Here is a 12,878-nt window from a genome sequence, read left to right as displayed (position 1 = left end):
TTAGGCCAAGGTAAAGACATTGGGCCATATTCTGGGCTATGGGGCAACATATATGGTCTAATTTACAATGTACAAATATCACCCTGGCTTCCATGTAGAGACTGGATCGTAGGGTAATGGTCTGGTAGGAGCAGGCAGACATTTAGGAGACTACTGCTGTGGTTTGAATAAGATATAATGGCGACTTGGACTAGGATGGTAGGGGTAGTGGTTTCAAGAAGTGGTCAGACTCAGGATACATTCTGAAAATAAACCAAACAGTTTTTGCAGATAGGTTGGATGTAAGGTGTGAAGGAAAGGGGAAATAAGACTGTCTGAGATTTTAGCCATCTACAAAGATGGGGCTAAAAGGCTGACACAAGAGTTCTGTTAGGGCCAGGTTAAACTTGGGGTGCCTAATGGTCATCCCAGTAGATAAGTCATAATGGCAGATATGTGTGTATGGGGCTCAGAGGAGCAATCAAGGCTGCGGATATAAATTAGGTCATCACCAGTACACGGAAGTGTACCATTTTTCTCAAGTTTAGCACATTGGACTGTTTTTAAACAAAGTGGTGCAGTCATTTCCTTTCAAAGTGAAATACTTTTTCTAGGAGTTATACCCGTGACCTTCTAAACTACACTGGCACCTGATGACTTATAATCCTTTACTACAGAAAATGTATATAAAAGGAAACATTGCCCCCACAGCTTTTTAAATGTCCCTGGGATGAACACAAGAAGTAATTGTGAAAATTATATTGGATGATGCATGAGGTCTTTTTAGACTATAACTAAAAAAACCTTTTCATGACTAAGAAATGATAATTTTCAGCTGTAACTGCTTTTTTTCTTAAAATTGTTTTATCACACATTTTAATATTCAAATAATCCAGTGGTATTTTTAAAATAGTAAGTAAATTATAAATAAAAATTAGATTTTTTATACCATTACATATTTTAGAATGGGGTTCATACAAGTAGCATAATTTTTGATAGATTAAAAGGAGAATTTTAATATACCAAGTAATCTTTATTATAATATTCACTAGAGAATATTCAGTTTGTAATGTTGTTGGAAAGCTGAGTTTAGTAGAAAAAAAAGGATTTTGAGTTTCCTATTTGCCACTAAACTAGTTATATGACTGAACACAAATTGTTTAGCTGCCTAGAAACTTAGTTTTCTTATTTGAAAAAAGGGCTACTTCTAAATCTACTTCTAAGGGCTTTGGATTAGGTGAAATAGTGTATGTAAAAATATTTCATAAATAATAAAATTATACATGAAATAAACTGTAAATAAATCATGGACTATTGTCCACATTCTTTTCTATTAATAAATATCACACATCTAGTACTTAAGAACTCAAGGCAGATGGCAATGACGATAACATTGCTGTGAGAAATTAGTCACAAAGTATTTTAAACTAAAAAATATAAAGTCTAAAAATCTTATCTCTTTTTTTTAAACTTGTTTCTCTCGTGTTATTAGTTTATTTCTTTTTCTTGAGTTGTTAAGGTGACTGAGTTTATCTTTTTTTTCCTCTCTATCTTTGATAAGGATAAATGAGGAATTTGAGATGGTAAGATTATGGAGTCAACACTGACAGATGGAGAAAGAAGAGAACTATGAAGAATTCAGATAAGGCACAAATAAACTTCAACTCAGCTCTCTTTCAAAATTTATAGTATAAGCAATATGTAATTATATGTTTACATTAGTGATTAAAATATTGCTAAAAGCTTCTTTAAGAGAGTAATTTTAATTAATCATCAAAACACTATTATTGGTCAACTTAATATGGAAACAGTTGTATTAAACAGCAATAGGATTCATTCCCATTTCTACCTCTGATACCTGGCCCTGTGAACACTGGCTATGGAAGAAACAATACCATATATTGGATGCTGATTTAGACGTAAATAGCCTCCTGAAGAATATGAGAGTGGCACCACTTACTATTACTCCTAGTGATCCACTAGCAACATTTTTGCTCCCTATACCTGCAACCTTACACTCTGATCTACAGGTCTGAGTTTCAAAGGGAGGAATGCTTCCAACAGGAGACAAGGTAGAACAACACTATGTGAAGACAGAGAACTGCAGTAACGCATCCACAAACCAAAGAATGCTAAAATCTGCTGTAAACTACCAGAAGCGAGGAAGAGGCAGGGAAGGATCCCCCTGTTATGTTTCAGAGAGAGCATAGCCCTGCAGACACCTTGATTTTGGACTTCTAGCCTCTAGATCTGTGACACAATAGGTTTTTGGGTAATTTTTTTAAGCCACCTAGTTTGTGGTACTTTATTATGGCAGCCTTAGAAAAGTGAGACAGCCACTGTTTTAATAAATCTTTTAGATTTAACAGGGCACAGAACTTGTTTAGAAAGATTTACTATTTTCTAGGAACTATTAGCTAAGGGGCTATGTCTCCTGTCTTTCATAAGCAGTTAAGAAGGAACAAGAAGGTAAATTGAATCAGGTAGTACAATTTTTAAGTAAAAATATGTTTATGCTCTCCACAATAAAGCACATTTTATTTTTCTCACTTTAAGACAACATTAGGAGATTCTAGATATGTCACAACATTGGCAAGTAGACTCGGAGAACATGAGCCAGTTTTATAAGTAACAGAGGATGATTTAACGTCCAAGGATGTACTTTTAAACTTTATGCAAGCCAAGGGTCTACAAGACAGGAGAGGTCATTTATGTTGTCCAAACTCCTAGAGCAATATTTGATTTGGGCCAAATAAGTACAGACACTCCAGATAGATGGGAAAAGGGAAACGGGAAATTTTAAATAATACCAGAAGGAAACTTTTAAAGGAGTATAACATCCATCATTTTGTCAACAGTGATTTGGTTAAGGCTGAGATTTTAGAGAAGTTCAATTGGACTTTGAAATCTAAAATATGGTGTTATTTTACTGCTCAAAACACATTTTAATACATTGATATAATTCAGCACTTTATCACTAGTTAACAACCACCAGAAAATCTGAAAAAAAATCTATAAATACCATAGTCAGAAATTCTTTAGAACTTTAAGAGAAAAAACAGAAAATTCCACTTGTGAGAAAGAAAATCATGGCATCTGAGTTAAAGGAGAGATTCAAAAAGTGGTTCCAGGAGATAGTAACAAGAAAAATATATTCAGTAACAAAAGTGGTAACCAGAAGCTAGCAACAACTTTTCAGTTAAAAGATCATGAAAAGGCTGCTGGAAGAACCAAAAATCATAACCATATGTCAAGAGTAAGTACACAACATAAAAAAAGAAATTATTTAGACAAAGGGACATGCTAGGAATTAGATCATTCTCATCAAACAGTTGGACTGACTTGAAAATATTAATAGTTGGACAAAGCTTTGATGATTTAGAACCTTTACATGGTGGAAAGTAGGTGAATAAAAATGGTTTTTATAAATATGGTTACCAAAGGGGAAAAGGGGGGAGGGATGAATTGGGTATTTGGCATTAAGAGATGCACACTACTATATATAAAACTGAATAAACAACAATGGCCTACTGTATAGCACAGGGAACTATATTCAATATTTTGTAATAACCTATCATGGAAAAGAATCTGTATATTATATATGTATAACTGTATAACTGAATCACTTGCTGTATACCTGAAGCACTGTAAATCAGCTATACTTCCATTTTAAAAAAATGGTTTTTATACTGCACTACCCAGCAATATTTCAACATTACCTTTCCCTTGAAGCTTCAGGATATCTGATAGTTGGGATTTGAGCAGATCAAGGCCCCAGAACTAGGAAATCACCCCCAGAGATGCTATCTTCTTGTGTGGAGGACCATATTTTCCAGAGGAATAAGTATAAACTATCATCTTTATACATTTATATTTAGAAAAGAGTAAATTAGTTCAAGCCGCCTACTATGACCCTCTCAGAATTTTATGCCGGATCTTTTGCTTTTAGCTGGCTAAGAGAAAATGTGAGAAGGCTGCATGAAACATTTTGCTGTCAACCCTGGAAGTGGATGTATCCCATCTACCATACTACTTTGTCTAGAATCCAGTCACAAGGCCATATTCATATTGCAGTTTGGGACGGGAAAGGCAGTCTTCCTATGTGGAAGGAGAAGTGGGATTTATAAGCACCTAGCAATTTCTGCAAAAAAAATTGACACATACAAACATGCACAAATATCCCCTATTTTCATTTTGTTGGCATTTGCAGGTATGTCTGTGCCCAACTATTAATTTTCAGCCTTTCTGGATTAGAATGGTTTTAGATGAATCTCTTGAATCTACAGTTTATACTTGGGTTTAGCTCTATGATTTGACCTAAGAAATTCCTCTTTCACTAGGTGAGTTTATTTTATTTAAATTTATTTATCTGATAGATATGTTTGTTCTTAGTTTTGTCAAATTGTTTTTTCTTCTTTTAACTGTTTAATGTTTACTATAAGGTTATCTTTTTTCTTTGGTTTAGTTTTAAGCTTATTTTCTTCCTAAAATTTCAACAGTTTTCTTGTTAAAATTAATACAATCTATCCTCTGATTTTTTAGGCTTGAAAACTCTGTTTGTTGGCTTTAAACATGTATAATAATTTGGTTTTGTATTAAATTCTTCTGATGTTCTTTCTTTTCCTGAGGAAAATGTAAGTAATGTTGCATCATCTTCTAGCACTGATTGTAACTGGGATGAATTTCTATATAATTTTCTCTTTATTTTTGGAATAAGGTAAATGTTTAGGCTATTTATTGACATTGACTTATTTACATAAATGTGTTCTACAACAACATGTTGTTGAAACTGCTAAATAGTTTTCCAAAGTGTACTATTTCACAATCCCACCAGCAATGTATGAGTTTCTGTTGCTTCACATCCTTGCCAACTCTTACTTCTAGTTATTTTAATCTCAGCCATGTGAAACGATGCATAGTAGTAACTCATTTGCATTTCAGTTTGTATTTTTCTGACAACTATTGATAATGAGTATTCTTTCATGTGTTTGTTGACTACCTATATTTTTACATATTTATGTAATACATATAGTTTTATATAAAATATAATTATAATATAAATATATAGTATGTGTATTATACATGTATAATTACACACACATACACACACATATATATAATTTGATAGATATAACATTTTCTCCCAATATGGCTTACCTTTTCATTTTCTTAATCATGTGTTTTAAAGAGCAGAGGTTATCCTGAAAAAGAATAATAAAGTGGGAGGCATCACTTCCTGATTTCAAGCTATATTATAAAGCTAAAGCAAGTAAAACAGTATGATACTGGCATAAAAACAGACACATTGACCAAGGGAACAGAATCGAGAGCCTAGAAACATATATTTGACAAGGGAGCCAAGAATACTCAATGGAGATGACAGTCTCTTCAATAAATATTGCAGGGAAAATTGAATATTTCTAGAATGAAATTAGACCCCTATCTTATACCTCTCACAAAAATTAACTCCAAATGGATGAAAGACTTCAAAATGAGACCAGAAACCATAAAACTTCTAGAAGAAAACATAAGAAAAAAACTCCTAGACATAGGTCTTGGCAATAATTTTTTGGATATGACATCTAAAGCACAAGCAACAAAATCAAAGATAAACAAGTGGGGCTACATCACTAAAAAGCTTCTGTACAGCAAAAGAAATGATCAACAAAGTAAAAGGACAACCTACAGAATGGGGTAAAGTATTTGCAAACTGTATATTTGATAAGGGGCTAATATCCAAAATATATAAAGAACTCATACAACTCAATAGTAAAAAAAGCAAATAATCCAATTAAAAATGGGCAAAAGACCTGAATAGACATTTTCCCAAGGAAGATATACAAATGGCCAACAGGTACATGGAAAGGTGCTCAACATCACTAATCATCAGGGAAATGTAAATCAAAACCACAATGAGATAGCACATCATGCCTGTTAGAATGGCTATCATCAAAAAGATAAAAGATAAATGCTGGTGAGGATGTAGAGAAAAGGGAACCCCTGCGCACTATTGGAGGAATTGTAAATTGGCACAGCCACTATGGAAAGCAGTATAGAGGTTTCTCAAAAAATTAAAAATAGAGCTATCATATGATCTAGCGATTCCACTTCTGGAAATATATCTGAAGGAAATGAAAATGCTAATTCTAAAAGATACATGCACCCCAATGTTCATAGCAACATTATTTACAATAGTTAAGACATGAAAACAACCAAAGTGTCCACTGACAGATGAACGGATAAAGAAGTTATGATATATATATACACACACACACATATATATATATCACCATATATATGTATATGATAGACTATTATTCAGCCATAAAAAGAAGGAAATCCTGCCATTTGTGACAACATGGATGGACTTTGAGGCATTTATGTTAAGTGAAATAAGTCAAACAGACAGAGAAAGACAAATACTGTATGATCTCACTTATATGTGGAACCAAAAACAAAAACAAAAAACAAATTCATAGTAAAAGAAATCAGATTTGTGGTTACTCTGGTAACTGGGGCTGTGAGGGTAACTGGATAAACAAGTAATAGGGATGTAATATACAACATGGTGACTATAGTTAACACTGCTCTGTGGCACATTTGAAAGTTGTTGAGAGAGTAAATCTTAAGAATTCTCATCACACACACACACACACACACACACACACACACAATTTTTCTTTTTTTTTGTATCTATATGAGATGATGGATGCTAACTAAATTCATTGAAGTAATCATTTCACAAATATGTAAGTCAAATCGTTATGCTGTATGCCTTAAACTTACGCGGTGCTGTATGTCAATTATATATCAATAAAACTGGAAAAATATAACAAAGATACTATTGCAAAATCTAAAAATAACTCATTTATTAAAACCACTCCAAAAGGAGCCAAGACTGTGACTGTGTCATAACAAAACACATAGTAATACAGATTTACACCTAGAAAATGGATTATAAAACTACCCTCAGTGGGAAGCACAAGAGAAAAGAAGAGAGGCAGTTATCACCATGAGATCTTTTGGCACCTCTACGTGTCCTTCAAGCAAGAAAAAACATCAAGCAAGGAAAAACAATTAAGTAAGGATAAACAGGGTGAGCATTGTAAACCAACAGCTAATAATTAAGAAGAAACTGGAAAAGAGAAAAGGAGTAGGAAAGTCAGAATCATAGACTAAATGTTAAAAAAAAGTATATTAGTAGATTTCAAACTCGTCTTAAAACATATAGCTGTTCTCACATTCTACCCTGGGATGAAGTGTGGTCTTACCCTGCCAAATAAAGTTTTAAAAGCTGCAGTAATTTCCTGGCATGAAGAACTACTTCAGGATGTTAAGGAGTCAGGATGCTCTCCTCGTTAGTACCTGCAATTTATATTCAGACAATTAGATCTCAGAATCCACATGCCCACTCTCTCAATAACCTTTGTAACCAGTTCTCCAGTTGCTTTACTTCCTTACCTCATAAAATATATTTTATATATTTTATTAAATAATTTGTTAAACTATAAAATTTACAATAAAAGCATTTTTTAAAAAGTTTTCAACTTTGATAAAATAAATTTATCCTTTTTTTTTTTTTTTGGCCGCACCTTGCGTCTTTTGGGATATTAGTTCCCCAACCAGGGATTGAACCTGGGGCCACAGCAGTGAAAGCACCAAGCACTAACCACTGGACCACCAGGGAATTCCCCAAATTTATCATTGTTTTTGATTTCATGATAAGAACTTTTGGTGTTTTATCTCAAAAACTTTTTTCTACTCCAGTTCTGTGAAGATTTTCTCCTAAGTTTACGTCCAGAAGTTCTATGATGTTTTAGCTTTTATGTTTAGATCAATGACCCATTTCAAATTAAGTATCTGTAGTTTTTGACAATTAAATCAATCTTGCATTTCTAGAATAAATTCCACTTAGTTATGATGTATTATTTTTTATATATTGTTGAATTTATAATATATGATAAGAATTTTTGAATCTATGTTCCTAAGGGATATTGGTCTGTAGTTCTGTTTACTTACAATGTCTCTGTCTGGTTTTAGGGTATTAGGATAATGTTGGCATCATAAAATGAATTGGATATTGGTAATAGTTTTGTTACCACTATTTTCTGAAGGAGTCTGTATAAGATTAGTGATGTTTTCCTTTTAATATTTGTTTTACTCTATCAGTCCAGCCATGTGGGACTGCTGTTTCCTTTGTAAAAGGGAAGTTTTAAAATAAACAATTTCATTTTTTTAAATAGGAGACTTACATGTTTTTTTCTCCCCATGCCAGTTTTAATTTGGCCTTTCAGGAGTATTCTATTTTATCTAAGTAGTCATAGTTTTTAACAAAATATGTCTTTACTATTCTTTTAATGTATGTAGGCTCCATAGCGTTTTCTCCTCTTTCATTCCTGTCTTTGGCAATTTTTGTCTTTTTTCATTTTTTCCCGATCAGTCTAGCAAGAGGTTTATCAATTTTATTGATCCTTTCAAAGAACTAGCTCTCTGTTCAATTGATTTTCTCTATCATTTATTTTCCATTTAATTTATTATTCTATTCCTTATTTCATTCCTCCTACTTATGGTGGGTTTAATTTTTTGTTTGTTTGTTTTACTTTTTAAAATAAAGCTTAGATCATTTGTATTGGATCATTGGTTTTTAAATGTTTCCTCTTTTCTAATATCAGCACTTAAAGCTATAAATTTCTCTGTAAGTTACTATAGTTGCACCCTACAAATGTTGATGTGTTATTTTCATTATAGTTCAAAAATAATATCATTTCATTCAGTTCAACATTTTTTCTAATTTACCATGTTATTTATTCATTGACCAATGGGGTATGTAGAACTGTGTAATTTAATTCTAAAATATTTAGATATTTATTTCAAGATAAATGTTGTCATTGTTTTCTAAATTAATTTCATGTGGTCACAGAATACATGCTGTATGACTTTATTTTACATTTATTGGAACTTCTTTTATGGCTCAACATATGATCTCTCTTGATGAATATTTCCTGCCCATTCAAAAATAAGATGTATTCTGTGTTGGGTGTAGTTTTCTATTTCAGTTAGGACAATCAGGGTGCTATTATTATTCATGTTTTCTATAATCTTAGAGAAATTTTCTGTCAACTTATTTTATGAATTACTAAACTGTTGAAATCTTCAACAACATTTATGGATTAATTTATTTTTCCTTTCAGTTCTCTTAGTTTTTGCTTCTTGCATTTTGAAGCTCATTATTAGGCACATACACATTTAGAATTATGCCCTCTTGATTAAATGATGCTTTAATTTTTATGAGATGACATTCTTCACTTTGGTAATATTGCTTGACCTGAAATTGATTTTGTCCTATATTAATATAGCCACTTTATCTTTTTTATGACTAAAGACCTATAATTGTCTTTATATTTAAAGTGATTATTGTGGACACCATAAAGTTTGACCTTGCCTTTTTATCCAGTCTGAAAATCTCTACCTTTTAATTGAACTGTAAGAATATTTGTGTAGATCCAAATTTCCATCTAAATTTTTATTTAGCCAAAAATAACTTCCTTTTTTTTGTAGTGCTTGTAGTGCTGGACTGTTAATGACATATTTTCTTAGCTTTGCCTGAAAATGTCTTTATTTTTGCCTTTATTTTTGAAGGACATTTTAACTAGTATGGAATCTGATCAATAGTTTTCTTTTTCTTTCATTATTTTGAAGATGTTTTTCCATTGCCCTCCAGCTGATATTGTTTCTAATAAGAAGTCAATTTTAACTCTTATTAATTCCAAAGCATGGAAAATGCCCCCCCCCCTTTTTAATCTTTGGTTCATTAAAATTTTTCTCTTTATCACTGATTTTCAACAATTTGATTTTATGTCCCTTGGTATGGTTTCTTGTGTTTGCTCTACTTGGGACTTATTGAGCTTCATGGGATTGTGAGTTTATAATTTTCTTAAAATTTGAAAAAATATTTGACTGTTATTTCATCAAAAAAATTTCTGCTCCCCTCATTTGGAACACCATTTGTACTTAAGTTGGATCACTTGATATAGACCGATAGCTCACAGAGTGAATATGTTCATTTATATTCAGCCCTCTTGCTCTCTATGTTTTAGTTTAAACAATTGTTAATTGCTATATCTTTAAGTTCATTGATTCTTTATTTTACACTGGACAATCTGCCATTAAGCCCATTTATTGTTTCCTGTGTCTTTTTTTTTTTCTTTCATTTTGGATATATTTTTCAGGTCTCAAAGTTCATTTTAGTTCTCTTTTCATATCTTTCTTTCCTCTTATTATAATTCCTTAAAAATATTTCTAATTGCTATTTTAAAGAATGTGTCTGCTAATATCATTATTTCATTTATGGGTTTGTTTCTATTAACTAATTGCATTCCTAGTTATTAGTTGCTTTTTCCTGCATGTCTAGTAATTTTTGATTCAATGCCGAATATGATAATTTTCATGTTGAGTCTGAATTTTTAGTTTTCCTCTAAAGAATGCTGACTTTTTTGTGTAACACAATTATTCATCCATTTGATGTTGTTTAGAAAGTTTTGTTTGTGAGGTACTACACTAGCCTTAATGTGGACATAATTTAGCCTTGTTACTAAGGTAGTACTCTTTTGGGGTCTCTGCTGAATGCCTGGACTGTTCACTAATGTTACTACACTTTGGCTGGTCTGAACTCAAATATATCCCAGGTCTGTCTATGCTCTACCTTCCTGCTTTTCATTCTGGAAAGTGTCTCCAGTTAGAAAGGTAGAATGATTGCTGGACTCACTTAAGTGGTTTCCCTTCTCTTTAGGATCACAGCCTTGTGCTGCCTGTTTTCTGAAGTCTGAAAACTGTTGTTTCCTATACTTTGTCCAGTTTTTTAGTTGTATGCCAGTCTAGTACTTTTTATTTACTTTATTTCTTTTTTGTCTTTTTATTGTAAAATAAAATAAAATTACAGGAAAAAAAAACACAAAAGAAAATGAATCCTTGTGAATTATTATAAGGTTAAATTAACTGCTATGGTCTGAATTTTTGTGTTCCCCCAAAATTCATATGTTAAAATCCTAATCACCAAAAGTGATGGTATTAGTAGGCGGGGCCTTTGGGAGGTGCTTAAGTCATGAGGGTGGAACCCTCACAAATGGGACTGTGCCTTATAAAAGAGGCAAAAGAGAGCTCCCTAGCCCTTTCTGCCTACTGAGAATACAAGAAAAATTCTGTGACCTGGAAGAAGGCCCTCATCCAGTCACGCCAGTGCTGTGATCATGGACTTCTGGCCTCTAATACAGTAAGAAATAAACTTCTGTTGTTTATAAGCTACCCAGTTGTGGTATTTTGTTATAGCAGCCCAAACAGTCTAAGACTATACCTTTGTAACTACTGCTCTGGCCAAGAAACAGAAATTGACTAGTTATTTTAGAAGCTTTTCTGTGTGCTCCTTCCCTCTCACAGCCCCCTCCCACCCATATCTAGTTTCCCAACTTTTATGATACTCATTTCCTTGGAGTTTTTATGCTTTTCAATCACTGGAGTGGGCACCCCCTAGACCCTTACCCATTTTTGTTAACTTGAATTGTCTTATAAGTCTCTTTTTATATACAGGTGTTCCCTTCATCCCTTTCTATTCTTTATTATTTATCTGTTGAAGAATTGAGCTGTTTGTCCTGTCCAGTTTCTCACAGTATGAATTTTGCTGATTACATATTCATGGTGTAATTCAAATATTCTGTTTTTTCTATTTCTTGCAAACTGTCTTCGGGATCCAGAAGCTTGATAAAACTACCTTTTTATCCCTTTGGTAAGACTATAATTTTCATCTGAAGGCACTTATATCTTGTTTTCTCTCAGTTTTGATGTGTGCAGCCATTTGTGTTCAATGCCTAGATTCATTAGTTCATCAGTGTTTGTGAAATAGTGATATTCCAATGTTTTTATTAGCTGAAATAAGTTTATAAGAAGACACAAATTTATTTACTATTTACCAAGTGGTATGGTTTACTTAGGTAGGGTGACATGAATGCTTGCTGTTTTCATTTGTTTTTAAGATAATGATTTGCGACTATAATAGTTTCCTATGGCTGCTGTAACAAATTACCACAAACTTGATGCTTTAAAACAACATATATTGGTTCCCTTACAGTGCTGGAGGCCAGAAGTCTGAAATGAGTATTATGAGGCTAAGATCAAGGTTTCAGCGGGGCCACACTCACTTCAAAGACTCTAGGTGAGAATCCCATGTCCAGGTGCTTCCTCCATCTTCTCTCTTTGACAATGTTTCCATCATATGGTCTTCTTATTTTCTGTCTGTAGTCAAATCTCCGTCTCCCTCATAAGAATACTTGTGATTATGTTTAAGACCCACCTGGATAATTAAGGATAATCTCCCCATCTAACTATTCTGTTTTTAAAAATATTTATTTATTTGGTTGTGCTGGGTCTTTTGTTGAGGCAGGCAGGCTCCTTAGTTGTGGCTCAAGGGCTCCTTAGATGTGGTATGCATGTGGGATCTAGTTCCCTGACCAGGAATCAAACCCACGCCCCCTGGATTGGGAGCATGGAGCCTTAACCACTGTGCCACCAGGGAAGTCCCACCATCTAACTATTCTTAATCACATCTGCAAAGACCCTTTTTCCACATACAGTAAAAACTGTATATCTCTGGAGGCCTACCACACTGACCAATGAAATCTTTAAAAATATTACTTAATATTATTATGAACTCACAAGTTTGTTTGTTTGTTTTTTTGCAGTACGCAGGCCTCTCACAGTTGTGGCCTCTCCTGTTGCAGAGCACAGGCTCTGGATGCGCAGGCCCAGTGGCCATGGCCCACGGGCCCAGCCAGTCCGCAGCACGTGGGATCCTCCTGGACTGGGGCACGAACTCACGTCCCCTGCATCGGTAGGCAGACTCTCAACCA

At 33.4% G+C, this 12,878-nt stretch overlaps 1 protein-coding gene across 1 annotated transcript in view; it reads right to left on the bottom strand.

The window, feature by feature from the left end:
• Positions 1-12,878, bottom strand: part of SLC9A9 (solute carrier family 9 member A9) — a 719,922-nt gene that overhangs the window by 691,234 nt on the left and 15,810 nt on the right. The window contains exons 3-4 of the mRNA XM_067033615.1: positions 7,251-7,344; positions 5,137-5,180 (exon numbers count right to left, since the gene is read on the bottom strand). The gene's annotated coding sequence lies outside the window, so the exon portion shown is untranslated. The remainder of the gene's footprint in view (positions 1-5,136; positions 5,181-7,250; positions 7,345-12,878) is intronic.

Source organism: Kogia breviceps, chromosome 5 (assembly GCF_026419965.1).
Source record: "Kogia breviceps isolate mKogBre1 chromosome 5, mKogBre1 haplotype 1, whole genome shotgun sequence".
Classification (NCBI taxonomy): domain Eukaryota; kingdom Metazoa; phylum Chordata; class Mammalia; order Artiodactyla; family Physeteridae; genus Kogia; species Kogia breviceps.
This window is presented reverse-complemented; position numbering and strand designations above follow the sequence as displayed.